The 13,613-nt window shown below is 40.5% G+C and overlaps 1 pseudogene; it reads left to right on the forward strand.

Annotated features, from left to right (window-relative positions):
* Positions 1-764: 764 nt before the first annotated feature.
* Positions 765-5,277, forward strand: LOC106609755 (fish-egg lectin-like; annotated as a pseudogene).
* The last annotated feature ends 8,336 nt before the right edge of the window (positions 5,278-13,613 follow it).

Below are 13,613 nucleotides of genomic sequence, written 5' to 3' on the forward strand. Positions count from 1 at the left end.
ACAGAAATGGTTTGTTAAGATTGGTGAGGAAGAACTTGACTGGCCTGCGCAGAGCTCTGACCTCAACCCCATCGAACATCTTTGGGATGAATTGGAACGGCGACTGCTAGCCAGGCCTAGTCGCCCAACCTCACTTATGCTCCTGTGGCTGAATGGAAACAAGTCTCTGCAGCAATGTTCCAACATCTAGTGGAAAGCCTTTCCAGAAGAGTGGAGGCTCTTATAGCAGCAAAGGGGGGACCAACTCCATATTAATGCCCATGATTTTGGAATGAGATGTTTGACAAGCAGGTGTCCACATACTTTTGGTCATGTAGTGTAAGTGTTTAAAGATTATAACAAATGAAATAAAAAATAAAGTTCTCCAGTGAAGTGGGATTGTAGGGGTGTAAACTGTGTTACTCTTAGTCTGGTACAGTATAAACATTATATGGGTCCTTCTACAACACTTAGCAACCTTATCAAACAGCTCTACAAATATGCCACCTGCCAAGTGCAGTAGGTGAGAGAAATAAGCTTTTGTGCGTATGGAACATTTCTGGGATCTTTTATTTCAGCTCATAAAACATGGGACTAACACTTTACATGTTGCGTTTCATATTTTTGTTCAGTGTATAATATTATTGTGTGTGTGTGGGAGAGGGTGGGGTTATATCCTCCTCCCGTTAACGTTTCCTTCAAACGGGTTGTTTGTCAGATATAAATAGCTCATTAATAATTATTTCATGGGCGTTGAAAGCTTGTCCCAGGGCTATGTATATATATATATATATAAGGGGACAAAGTCTATGTTCAACCAAACTTATACTGTAGATCTACAGAGACATCATGAGAACCACTGCAGCCTTCCTATTGGTCCTCTGTCTCCTGGCCATCAGTCATGGTAAGTTACCATCATTTGAAATATTATTTTCATAGGCAGCTCCACATTAAACTTGGAATTGATCATCAAGTTGGCTCCATAATTTCATCCTCCTTTTTGCTGGTGAATTCTACTGATGTGTCTTTGATCTGGTGTCTCCATAGCCTGGGACTGTCAGCCTGTAGTGGATATCAAGAATCTGATGCAGATCGATGCAGGACTGGGGCAAGTGGTTGCTACGGACACAAGTCAAATCCCCTACTACCTTGTAGGTGATAAATGGATCCGCATGCCTGGTTACCTGAAGCATATCACTGTAGGACCAGCAGGGATCTGGGGTATCAACCATGGAAACCTCATGTTCAAGTATGTGGCCGGTAATTTGGTTCAATTTGCAAGTAAGTGGAGAACATTACTCATTTATGAATCCAGAGGATTCTTAGCTTTTCTCATTACCATCAGGGTAAATTTTACATGTTTAACATTATGCCATTGTAAGTAATTTGGCAGTACTAACACATGTACAGTATGTGCTTCTTGTTTGCTTATCTTTGTGGTCTTCAGCTTTTACAAAGCAGGTGGATGCTGGGGGGGGGGCTTTATAGTGGGGGCCAACATGGACGATATTCCATTCTGTCTGGCAAGTAGTTACACACTTGGCTACAAGGGTCTAGACTCACCCCTTCAACGGATAAGGTTGCCAGGAGCTGTGAAGTACTACAGCTGCGGACCTTTTGCGTGCTGGGCAGTCAACAAGAATGATGATATCTACTTAATGAGTGTAAGATCTGGGAAAGAGTGTGAGAGCTGGAGTAGAGTAGTAGAGGATGGAGAATGTCAGTTATTTTAAAACTGTTTAATGTTATAACTGTTGAAATTGTCTTAAAACCCTGATTGGTTATATGTTTGTTTTCAGTATGTGAACAAAGACACCTGTCAAAACAAGGGGTGGAGTCACATTGATGGCAAGCTTTCCATGATTGAGGTGGCAACTGATGGTAGTGTCTTTGGGGTCAACTCTGCGGGTAGTGTTTATACCAGGTAAGGTTGCTACTGAACTATGTGTATGGTTCCACCCTTTTCCCCTCAACATTATTAACTCATTTGAAAATGACTTGTAACAATAACTTTTATTAATAAAGGTATATCATTATTATTCTCTCACAAATTAAAACAGATAAATACAATGTGTAAAATATAATCAGATCTATACTTAAAGAAATGTGTAGAAAGTTTATGGTAAAATTAGTAAGGGTTGGAAATCCTTTAAAGCTACAGTTTGACATCCCACCACTTGTTCTGGTAAACAGATGAGGTATGTAGCTATAGAAATGTAACCACTCTTCACAGATGGAGCTATGGATGCAAGGACAGATCATCCAAAAGAAAAAAACTACACTTAAAAAACTACAAGTGTAGTTTTTAAAACTACACTTAAAAAAAACATTGTTTACAAACAATTGAGTAAAAGCTTATATTTTGGCTTCTGATGCAGTTGTATTAAGCTCAACTGTCATTTATAAGTTATATTCTTAAAAATCAATGGCTATATACAATTAATAAAGTCCAAAAATGAGCCCTATTTAGTAAAAGACCAAGTGTCACACCTACTCCTGCTCTTCCTCCGCCAGGCTGCCCATCATTATGCACTCCTGCTTCCCTCGTCACACGCTACAGCGATTCATTGGACTCAATCACCTGTTTTATTACCTCCCCTATATCCGTCTTTCCCCAGCTCTGTTCTCCGATTCTGCATTAATTGTCGTATGTCATTGTGTTACCCGATTCTGACGCTGTTCCTGTCCTGTTCCATGCCTGTGCAAAATGAAATGTTCACTCTCCGTTCCTGCTTCTCATTATCAGTGTCAGTTCTACACCAAGTCCATATTATGGCAAGAACAGCTCAAATAAGCAAAGAGAAACGACATTCCATCATTACTTTAAAACTTCTTCAGGATCGGTGGGTCCCCCACGGGACGGTTGAGCTAAAGTTGGGTAATGCAATTAGCATGAGGTTGTAAGTAACAAGAACATTTCCCAGGACATAGACATATCTGATATTGGCAGAAAGCTTAAATTCTTGTTAATATAACTGTACTGTCCAATTTACAGTAGCTATTACAGTGAAAGAATACCATGCTATTGTTTGAGGAGAGTGCACAGTTTTGAACTTGAAAAGTTATTAATAAACAAATTAGGCACATTTGGGCTGTCTTGATACACAATTTTGAACAAAAATGCAATGGTTCATTGGATCAGTCTGAAACTGTGCACATACACTGCTGTCATCTAGTGGCCACCATCTTTACATCCCCTTGGAAACATAGATATCAACCAGATTGCAAGCAGCAAATGCATTATTATTCTTGTTCTACATGCCGATGTGACAATTCCTCCACCAGAGGCCAGCCGTGATCTTTCATGGTCTTTGCCCAAATGTATTTGCAATCTTTGCTAGCAAATGCGATGCTGTCTCCAATAATATTTCTACTTTATTTTTTATGTTTGTGGCGTCTCCACTTTCCAAGCGTATTCAGGAATAATTCCAAACGTTTCTCATAGGGAAGCATTGCATGGTATTTCTTGTTTTGATTCTTGCCGCACTTCCCCTCACCACTGCTTGTCAACAACATAAGCTGTATTTTCTTGACCTTGATTAAACATATCTCAAGGACACACGATTTCCTCCCTTTGTGTCGTTTGTTATTATTAGAGACAGAGATAATCTAAAGTGGGTGTTATTGTTCATAACCAATTGGAATCTGGGGCTGTAATTCACTGCACCGCATATGAAAGATAGTGTGGTGGTGTCTGTTTACATTTTACTTGGATAATCCAAAGTAGATGTTCAGTAGATGTTCAATAACATTTCAACTAACTAACCCTGAACCTAAAAACTTAACCCTTAGCCTAACCCTAAACTTAACCCTTATTCTAACGCTGACACTAACTGTAACCTTAACAAGCATTTGATTATCAACAGATGGTAATACTATCTGTAGATCATCTATATGGAGCTATCTAAATAAAGTGTGACCACATTCACCTTTATTCCTTGATTAACACCTTGTCATCATATATTAATATATCTCATATATTGTGTGCGTGCATGCATGTGTACGTGTTTTCCTGCCTTTTCAGGACTCCAACATCCAAACAATTCACCTGAATGTTCTGACAAGGTAGGAAAACCATAACTTTTTACAAACACACAACATGGGGGTGTAGCAGGAAGATCGGAATGCCATGAACCCAAAGGTTGTGAGTTCAAACCCCAGGTAAGGACATGTTGAATAACAATTACTGTATAAATGAACATGAACAATGTAATCATGTACGTCAGATATATAAGTTGAAAACATTGTATGTGAAAAGCACTTTGTGTGTGTTTGTGTAACCAGTTACACATACTTTTTGTTAGATGCCCAAATAAGAGTTGAATGAACATAGACAAGTTGAGCAAACACAATTTTGGGCCAACTAAACATTAAGTTCTGCTAACACTTTACCTGAAAAGTTGAGTAAACTAAAAAAAAGCCTTACTTAATAATAATAATAATAATTAGTTGAAACTACTTTATTTTTGTTTACCGTGTATATTTGACGGTCTCCCTAACATTTAGGATCTCCTTTAAAAACAAACCACACCCCTTTCTTCAACACAGAGACGGCATCACAGCCAGTAAACCAGAGGGCACTGGATGGAGCCATGGCTCAATGTGCATGCACATGAAGCATGTGAGAGCAAAATTGCAAGATTGTTATAATACTTTTATAGCATCAAATGGTTGTTTTATGCAGCAGAATAGGGGATTCTTATAACTATTGTGTGTGTGTTCTACTGAGGATGGGCCTCTGTGAGATAACACTGACAGGAGATTTACGATGTCTTTTGGGTGATAAAACCTAAAGAGACTGCATTCCAGAGTATGAGTTAATGTTTCTGTTCTATATGGTACCAGGGAGAGATGGCTCGGGGCCAGACCCTGGTCTCTACACAAAGATAACTGTTTTTACAGCAGATACTGTCTGCTGTGAATTATAAGTATCTTTCATACAAATCTTAACCTTGTGACCCTTTCTATGTAGGTTGAAAGGGGTGTATCTTGGCTATAAAATACCTTTGTACTTTTGTCTCGGGGCTCTCAACGAATCATCTGAGGGTGATTCGTCGACCAGCCATTGTTATCGTAGAGCACTCAAATCGATTCACTTTATGTGTGTGTGTTGTATTGACCTGCTCCCTTATTACTAAGTGAATAAAGATTTAGTTTAAGTATAACTCTGACTTGTGTGATAAGTTTGTCTCCTCATTTGATAGTAAAGAAATTAGCCACCACAAGCATATAACCTAAGACTTGGGCCATCTTTGGGTCATCTCTAAGTCCGGTTTCACCATGCAGCGCATACAATAATAGTAATAAATTATTTATTTAGTTTATATATCGCTTTACATTATAAAATGGAATCTCACTGCTTGAAAAGCAAACAAACAGGAACAACAAATGATAAAACATTATCCTCTCATGTACAGCTGTCTGAGGAGTTGTAATGCTAGTCTTTTTATGCTGATCTAAGATATATTTTACAAAGTCAGGTTTATCTTTTGAGTCTCAAGTTGGCCAGTCATTGGTCACTTGAAATTAGAGAGCTCACATGCTATTACAGTGTCCAGACGTTTTGTTTGTGAGAATCTTTCATTCTAAAATGTATTTCTGGAACTATGCCTTTCCTGTTAATGGTGTGCTGGAATTTTTTTTATGTTTGTGCTTTTCTAATAACTAATTTTCTGTGTTCTATTCATGTGCTTTTCTAATAACTAATTTTCTGTGTTCTATTCATGTGCTTTTCTAATAACTGTTTTCTGTGCTCATGCAAGTGACTGACTGAAACAATTCTCACTATCAGTATAAGCTATTTGGCAGTATGCCCAGACCTTTGTTTTGAGAAGAAATTTCACTACACTCGCAATAACATCTGCTAACCATGTGTATGTGACCAATAAAATTTGATTTGAAAGATCAAATTTTCAAGGTCTCAGTTTAGAGAGAAAGAAGCCTCGTGAGGTGTTGGTCTGTCACATGTTATGAACCAGTATTGGTCTGTCACATGTTATGAAACAGTATTGGTCGGTCACATGAATGAAACAAAACGGTAATGATTGATTAATTATGCTAAATCATGCAAATATAACTGCTGAGACTGCCCCAGCAGAGCTCCTGATTGACACGTGTACTATGGTGCATTGAGTTGTTTGGAACCTCTCCAGCACACTGATCAGAAAGGATGATTCATTTAAGATTGATTTTGAGTGTCCCTGGTGGTAATTTCCACAACATGGTGGTGAATTTCCACTACAATAGTTCAGAGATTTTATTGAAAAATAATAAATGTTTACTCTCACAAAATTGACACCAGTATAATAAAGTGTATTTTCTTAATCATTGATCTTGATTAACTTCCATAGTAAAGGTGACAATCTACATGTGTAGAGACAATTATACTTGGGTATTTTCTATTATAACCAATTTGGACACTGGCGCTGTAATTCCCTGCACCACATATGAGAGAGAGCATGGTGGTGTCTAACATTCCTTGATTCACACCATATCATCAATAGAGCCTCCAAGAGGATATTATCAGTGTCAAAACTTGGGAACTGTCATGTTGCTCACCATGCAAATTGGTTTAGCAATTTTTTTGGTGAATACAATCCTTGTCATAGCTCATCATCTATAATATTAGATCATGATTTTCCACAAATAAAGCATTTGAAACAGTTTGTGTGTTTATTTCCTCCAAGGCAACGCTGAAAAACTTCGGTTTTAACATTATGATGAAACTGTTCTTTACAATTGGTATGACTTTTCCATGGAGGGAAGAAATACAGTGAAACAAGGAGGGAGAGAGGGACAAAAGATAAGTGTTAAAAAAAATGTAAGTAAAAAAATGAAAATAAAGTTGTCCTCCAATGAGGGGGGAGAGGTTTGGTAGTAGTATAAAATAGATGTATACTTAATCTGGTACAGTGTAAACATTATATGGGAACTCCTATAACACATTGGCACTTTATTTTAGTATGTCAATGTACAGTATATCTTTGTTGTAAATGTTTAAGGACCAAATTGCTGGCGGTTATGAAATAAGACATATCGTTGAACCTCAAATTCAACTTTCCGGACGACATATCGTTGAACCTCAAATTCGACATTCCGGACCTGGGCCCAGATTCACCAAGTCTTCTTAAGAAGACATTTCTTACTTATGTGCCATTTTCCCCTTAACTTTATACTGAAAAAGAAACATACTAAAAAAGTTGCTATTCCCCAAAGTTCTAAGAAAATAGTTAAGAAGAAACTAGATTCTTGAAAATCAACTTTTTGGATTTCTTCTTGAAAATATTCTTAATTCCAATACTGCTAAACCCTTGTCTTAAACTCATGGAAGTGAGAAAATAGGCTAATGAAAGCAATTGAGCATGTCTAATTCACTCACAAACTTCGTCTGAAAGATTCAGTATTGATTGTCTTAAATCCAATAACATTTTAGACCAGTAATCTCAGTAAGAAATATGCTTACATGATTCCCCTTGCTAGCTAGATGGCTAGCTAGCTCGGTTGCCTAGTGACAATGATCTTAAGATAGTTAAGAAAATCATGAATTCTTAAGAAATGTTAGGAATTGCATTTACAAACTTTATTAATACACTTTTTAAGTTTTACGTAAGAAGTGGTTTGTGAATCTGGGCCCTGGACCCTTATTTGTATTCCCAGAAGCAGTCCCACTCATACCTGGCGCCTTACCCAAAAGGTGCCGCCAGAGAAATGGAAGGAGAGCCAGCGTTCTAGTAAGGCTGAGAAGGGCTAATCGCCCACCCCTTCCTAGTATTTTAATGTTCAGTATCTGGACTATATGAGTGGATGAGCTCAGGGCAGGAATTTCCTACCAAAAGGACTAGAGAGACTGTATGGTACTATGCTTCACGAAAACATGTCTCTCCCCATCGATGCTGAACACGGCTATCCAGCCTGCTGGGTTTTTCATTCAACGGATGGACAGGACAAAGTATTTGTCAGGAAAGAACAAACGAGAAGGGCTATGCTATATGATCAACAATTCTTGGTGTGACTATTGTAATGTAGAAACTATTTTGGCATTTTGCTCACCTGATCTGGAATACCTGACGACTACCTCCCGAGAGAATTCTCATCGGTTATCATCACAGCTGTTTACATTCCTCCCCAGGCCAACACCACGCTGGCACTCAAGGAATTATACAATTATACTTAGAACAAACTGCACATCCAGAGGCCGCATTCATTGTGGCTGATGACTAACAATGTAAATCTAAGGAGTGCTACAGAAATTATATCAATACATCTCCTGTCTTATTCAAGGAAATCAAATGTTAGATAACTGTTCTTTCCGGGATGGATACAAAGCCCTCCCTTGTCTCCCCTTCGGCTAATCAGATCACACCTCTATCCTGCTTCTACCCACCTATAGGGAGAAGTTAAAGCAGAAAATGGCCGTGGTAAGAGCTGTTCAACACTGGTCTGACCAATCAAATCTATGCTACAGGACTTTTTTGATCACATAGACTGGGAAATGTTCCGGGTTGCCTCCGACAATAACATAGATGACTACACAAACTCAGTCACAGGGTTCACCAGGAAATGCATAGAGGACATTGTTCCATCAGTGAACATTTGCACATATCACAAACAGAAACCATGGAGAAATGACATGAAAAGGCACAAAACTGGGGCCTCTCGAGTGGCACAGCGGTCTAAGGCACTGCATCGTTGTTTTGTGGCGTCACTAGGGGTTCGATCCCAGGCTGTGCCACAACCGGCCGTGACCGGGAGTCCCATAGGGCGGTGCACAATTGGCCCAGCGTCGTCCGGGTCAGGGGAGGGTTTGGCCAGGGGGGCTTTACTTGGCTCATCGCGCTCTAGTGACTCCTTGTGGCGTGCCGGACGCCTGCAGGCTGACTTCAGTTGTCAGTTGAATGGCGTTTCCTCTAACACATTGGTGCTTCTGGATTAAGCGAGCGGGTGTAAAGAAGCGCGCCTTGGTGGGTCATGCCTCAGAGGACGCATGACTTGACCTTCGCCTCTCCCGAGCCCCAGCGATGAGACAAGATCGTAATCACGAAAATGGGGAGAAAAAGGGGGTAAAAATTACAAAAAATAAATAAAAATGCTAAACTGAGTATGGACCACTGCTTTTAATTCCTGGTGTCTGGGGATATGGATGGATACAGAAGAGCAGCAATGACCTCCAGAAATCAATCTTGTCTGGCTGCATCACTGCCTGGTATGGCAACTGCACTGCCCTCAACCGCAAGGCTCTACAGAGTGTGGTTTGGAATGCCTAATACATCACTGGGGGTGAGCGACCTGCCCTTCAGGACATACACCAGCTGGTGTCTGAGGAAGGCCCGAAAGATCGTCAAGGACTCCAGTCACCCGAGCCACAGCCTGTTCACCCAGATGGTCACACCTATCATGTTGAAATCCCCTCCCTCCTTAGTGAAACATTCTCTGCATGTTCATTGAGAGGTAGTTGAGAGGAAAAAACTATACAGATATTTGTCCACCTCTAAAGCAGTGGAACTGGTTTAATCACATTATCGGACATATTTCCAGGATGTACCCCCCCCATTCAACAGGTTGTGGGATGCTCCTTCATATGGATTGAAATCTGTGTGCTGGGCTACAATATATATGGGGACAAAGTATGTATTCAACCTAACTGCCACCAGACTTATACTGTAGATCTACAGAGATAATATGAGGACCACTGCAGCTGTCTTACTGGTCATCTGTCTCCTGGCAGCCACTCATCAGTGCTTCAATTCACTTCATAATACAAGCCTCCTTTTTCTGTGTGCTCCACTAACATGCCTTTGGTTTCTCCACACTATTCACCTGTAAGGGGGGGTAACCAATCTCTATAATGTGGTACAGATTGATGCAGGACTGGGCCAAGTGGTTGCAATGACCATACACACACAGTCCTTCTTTCTGAGGGAGCTTTCATGGTATTATGCAGGTTAATGTTTATTGTCATGAACTTTGCCCTGGAGGCAGAACTAAGCGATTTCAGCTAGATAGGCCGGTTGCAAAGAAAGAATTGGCTATATTGTACAAATTCAAGGGGAAAAAAGTGGTTTTCGGTCTTAATTTAAGGTTAGGGTTAGGAATTAGGATTAGCAGTGGGGTTAAGGTTTGGGTTAGATTTAAAATGAGATTGTATTACTTTGTGGCTGCGCAAACTAGTGACCACTGCTAACCTGCTGGTATTACCTGGGTGGTTCCCTGAAGCACATCACTGTAAAATGAGCAGGGATCTGGGACATCAGCACAACAGACAGTCTTCAAGTTGGTGGCCAGTAACTGGGTGGCCGGTAACTGGGTGTGAACTGCTGGTAAGTGAAGAGCATTGCTTTATAACTGTAGTTATTTTCAGAGGGTAGATCTTGTATAAGTGTAATTTTTTTTTAGCTTTCCTGATGTCACTTTTTCCTAGTTCTTGAACAAAATGATTTCATGTTTTCTAATCATAACAATATGTCAGTGTGAGTAATTTGGCAGATGCTCTCTGTCTTTGTGTTCCTCAGGCAGTCTGAAGCAGTCTGATGTGGGGGGTAACCCGTTTATTGTGGGGGTCAATAAGGCAGCTGTACCATTCTTCCTGAGAAGTGATGCCATGCTTGGCTTCATGAGTACTAGCTCGTCTGCCCCATGGACACAAATTATATTAAAACTGTTTATTATAACAGTTAAGGTTAGAGTAGAAATTGTGGTACTCACCAATGACTTTGCTTCCAAAACCCTGATTGACGTGCTTGTTTCCAGGATGAGAACCCAAAATCCTACCAAAACAAAGCTTGTTTCCGGCAGCCTTTCCTTGATTGAGGTGGCAACTGATGGCAGTGTCTTCGGGGTCAACAAGGCAGGCCAGGTCCTTAACAGGTAAGGTTGCTATTTAAAGCTACAATCTGGGAGTTGTGTTCAGGGCAGACCCAGGTGGTCTGAGCCATAGATGAGAATGACAAACTCAGTTGCAATGCTAATCTTTCATTCTTTTTTTATTTTACCCCCTTTTTGTGATATCCAATTGCAATCCAATCTCATCGCTGCAACTCCAATGGGAGAGGCGAAGGTCTAGTCATGCGTCCTCCAAAACATGACCCGCCAAACCACGCTCCATTACACTTGCACGCTTAACCAGGAAGCCAGCCGCACCAATGTGTCGGAGGAAACACTGTTCAACTGACGACTGAAGTCAGCCTGCAGGAGCCTGGCCCGCCAAAAGGAGTCGCTATAGTGCGATGAGCCAAGTAAAGCCCCCCCAGCCAAACCGTCACAATACTGGGCCATTTGTGCGCCGCCCTATGGGACTTCCGGTAACGGCCGGCTATGACACAGCCTGGGATCAAACCCGGGTCTGTAGTGATGCCTCAAGCACTGCAATGCCGTGCCTTAGACTGCTGCCCCACTCAGGAGCCCCCACTAATCTTTGATTCTAATCTTTAAAGGTATTTTATCTTGTCAAGTATATCAAGTCTAATTTAGTCACCTAAGTAACTGGTGGTGGGGTAAAATGTAAGACTAAAAGCTTAGCTGTTACAAAGACCATTTTTTTCATGAATTCTTAATAAGACTTTTATTATGAAATGTTGACATTGATGTACCTTTTCTTTTTGTAATGCTTTTCAGTAATTTATCTACGTCAATAAAGCACTCTACTGAACAAACATCATGTCTTCTTTCCCAAACCAGACTGCAGCCCACAATCCTGAATTCGTTTTTCAGCTGAACAACAGCACCACCACTTGGTTTGAAATCAAATTGAGGGATGGAGCTACAGAAACGTAACCACTCTCAAATTCATAGATGAAGATATGGATGCAAGGACTGATAGTCCATGAGATCAACATGATAATTTTAAACATATTTCGATGCTATATACTGTTTGTTTACAAAGACGTTGTTTAAACCATGGACTCAAAACAACCTTATATTTTGTCTTATGGTGGGGTAAAACAGTTGTTCAATGCTGAGGCATTCATAAGATAGAATCAAGGGTAATATATAATATATTTAAATATCTATTTAACAGCAGAAAATATTGCAGATTAACCCTTATAAAATACCTTTGCTAGTTCACTATCTTGTAAGCCGCCAATTGTGGTAAGGAAGCACAACCAACGGTATTTGCTCACATGCAGAAATAATCTCTTCTCTATGGCGTTCTGTGATTCTTATTAGACATATGTAATCAATTGCGAGAACAGCTTTGTCAAGGCAATGGTTGGTCTGGGAGGTTTTAGAAGTAGGTGGGAGGGACAGACAGACAGAAAACACAACTCTGACCTGCAGAGGTTATCCCAGCCAGATCAAATCAAATCAAATTTTATTGGTCACATACACATGGTTAGCAGATGTTATTTTGAGTGTAGGGAAATGCTTATTCGTGTGATCGATGACTATGCAAGTAGATGAATGATCACAACGATGCAGGAAACATGTAGTGCCAGACCTGTCCCACTCTTGTCTCTGTCCACATATTGTTTATGAACTGCCAGCGATTAAATCCAGATGCCTCACAATGAAGCCATTTATTGAATCGTGAAACAGCCATTTATGTCATCCACATTCATGTGATCAATGACTATGCAAGTAGATGAAATAAAAATGGTTCAGGCATAAAGACAGGCCAAAGGAAACCCCTGAAAGCAAAGACTTGTGGGTATGTGAGGTAATGAGTGTGACTACATGACATTGGCATTTTGTCCAGGCTACTAGACATAGTCTACTTCTATGTCTGTACATGTTCTGGTTTCGACATGGACAATATTTTTCTTGACATGAACCTGTTTGAACTAATATGAAATGTGTGGTCAGTTTTGGGAATGGATCTAACGTCTGGAAGACATGCCTGGGTGGACATATTGCAGCTAGGGAGTATACATGAATCTTTCCAATGTGTTCAATGTCCTTTCGTCTTTTAATCACATTTTTTGGTCCATTTGAGACTATGGTTTGTGAGGTGGAAAGAATACTCTGAACTGAGCCTAAGATCCTCTGTAATTGTTCAAAGCTGCAGCAATTGGATAGTACACTGCTGCTCCTACCTGGCGTTGAAAACCTGGAATCTGGATGACTGTAGCATAGTCCTTTGAGGACAGCAACAGGCACTGCACTGTATGGTGCTTCAATAGAATGTCCTTGTTGCCATGACAAGAACAGAAAAGTAAATATGAGTGCAGACTCAAAAGAATATCAGTGCTAATGTCTGCTAGACCTCCTTGGTGAACACACACACACACACACACACACACACACACACACACACACACACACACACACACACACACACACACACACACATCCTTGGAGACATCTCAGAACATGAGCACAGTCCATTGACGGAACCAACTGGAGATATTGAGTTGGGTCAGATCAATGTACACAACCACAGCGGGCATCAGACACGGTGGCTGGTGCCTGGAGGAGTGTGTGGCTGACTATGTGAATGTCTCAGGCAGGCAGGGAACCTAATGGACTAGGGGTGCTGCGCTGACATTTGCAGTTTGCATAAGCAGGGTCTAACTTTGTCTTAGTGCCAAGCACATGCACAGAGAATGCCCTTGATGAGACCCAGAAGTGAAGTGCAAGCTTGTAAATGGTGTGCTGTCTGGTTGGAGGAAGACAGGGTCTGGGTGAATGAGAACAAAGTG

This window comes from Salmo salar, chromosome ssa07 (genome assembly GCF_905237065.1).
Source record: "Salmo salar chromosome ssa07, Ssal_v3.1, whole genome shotgun sequence".
Taxonomy (NCBI): Eukaryota; Metazoa; Chordata; class Actinopteri; order Salmoniformes; family Salmonidae; genus Salmo; species Salmo salar.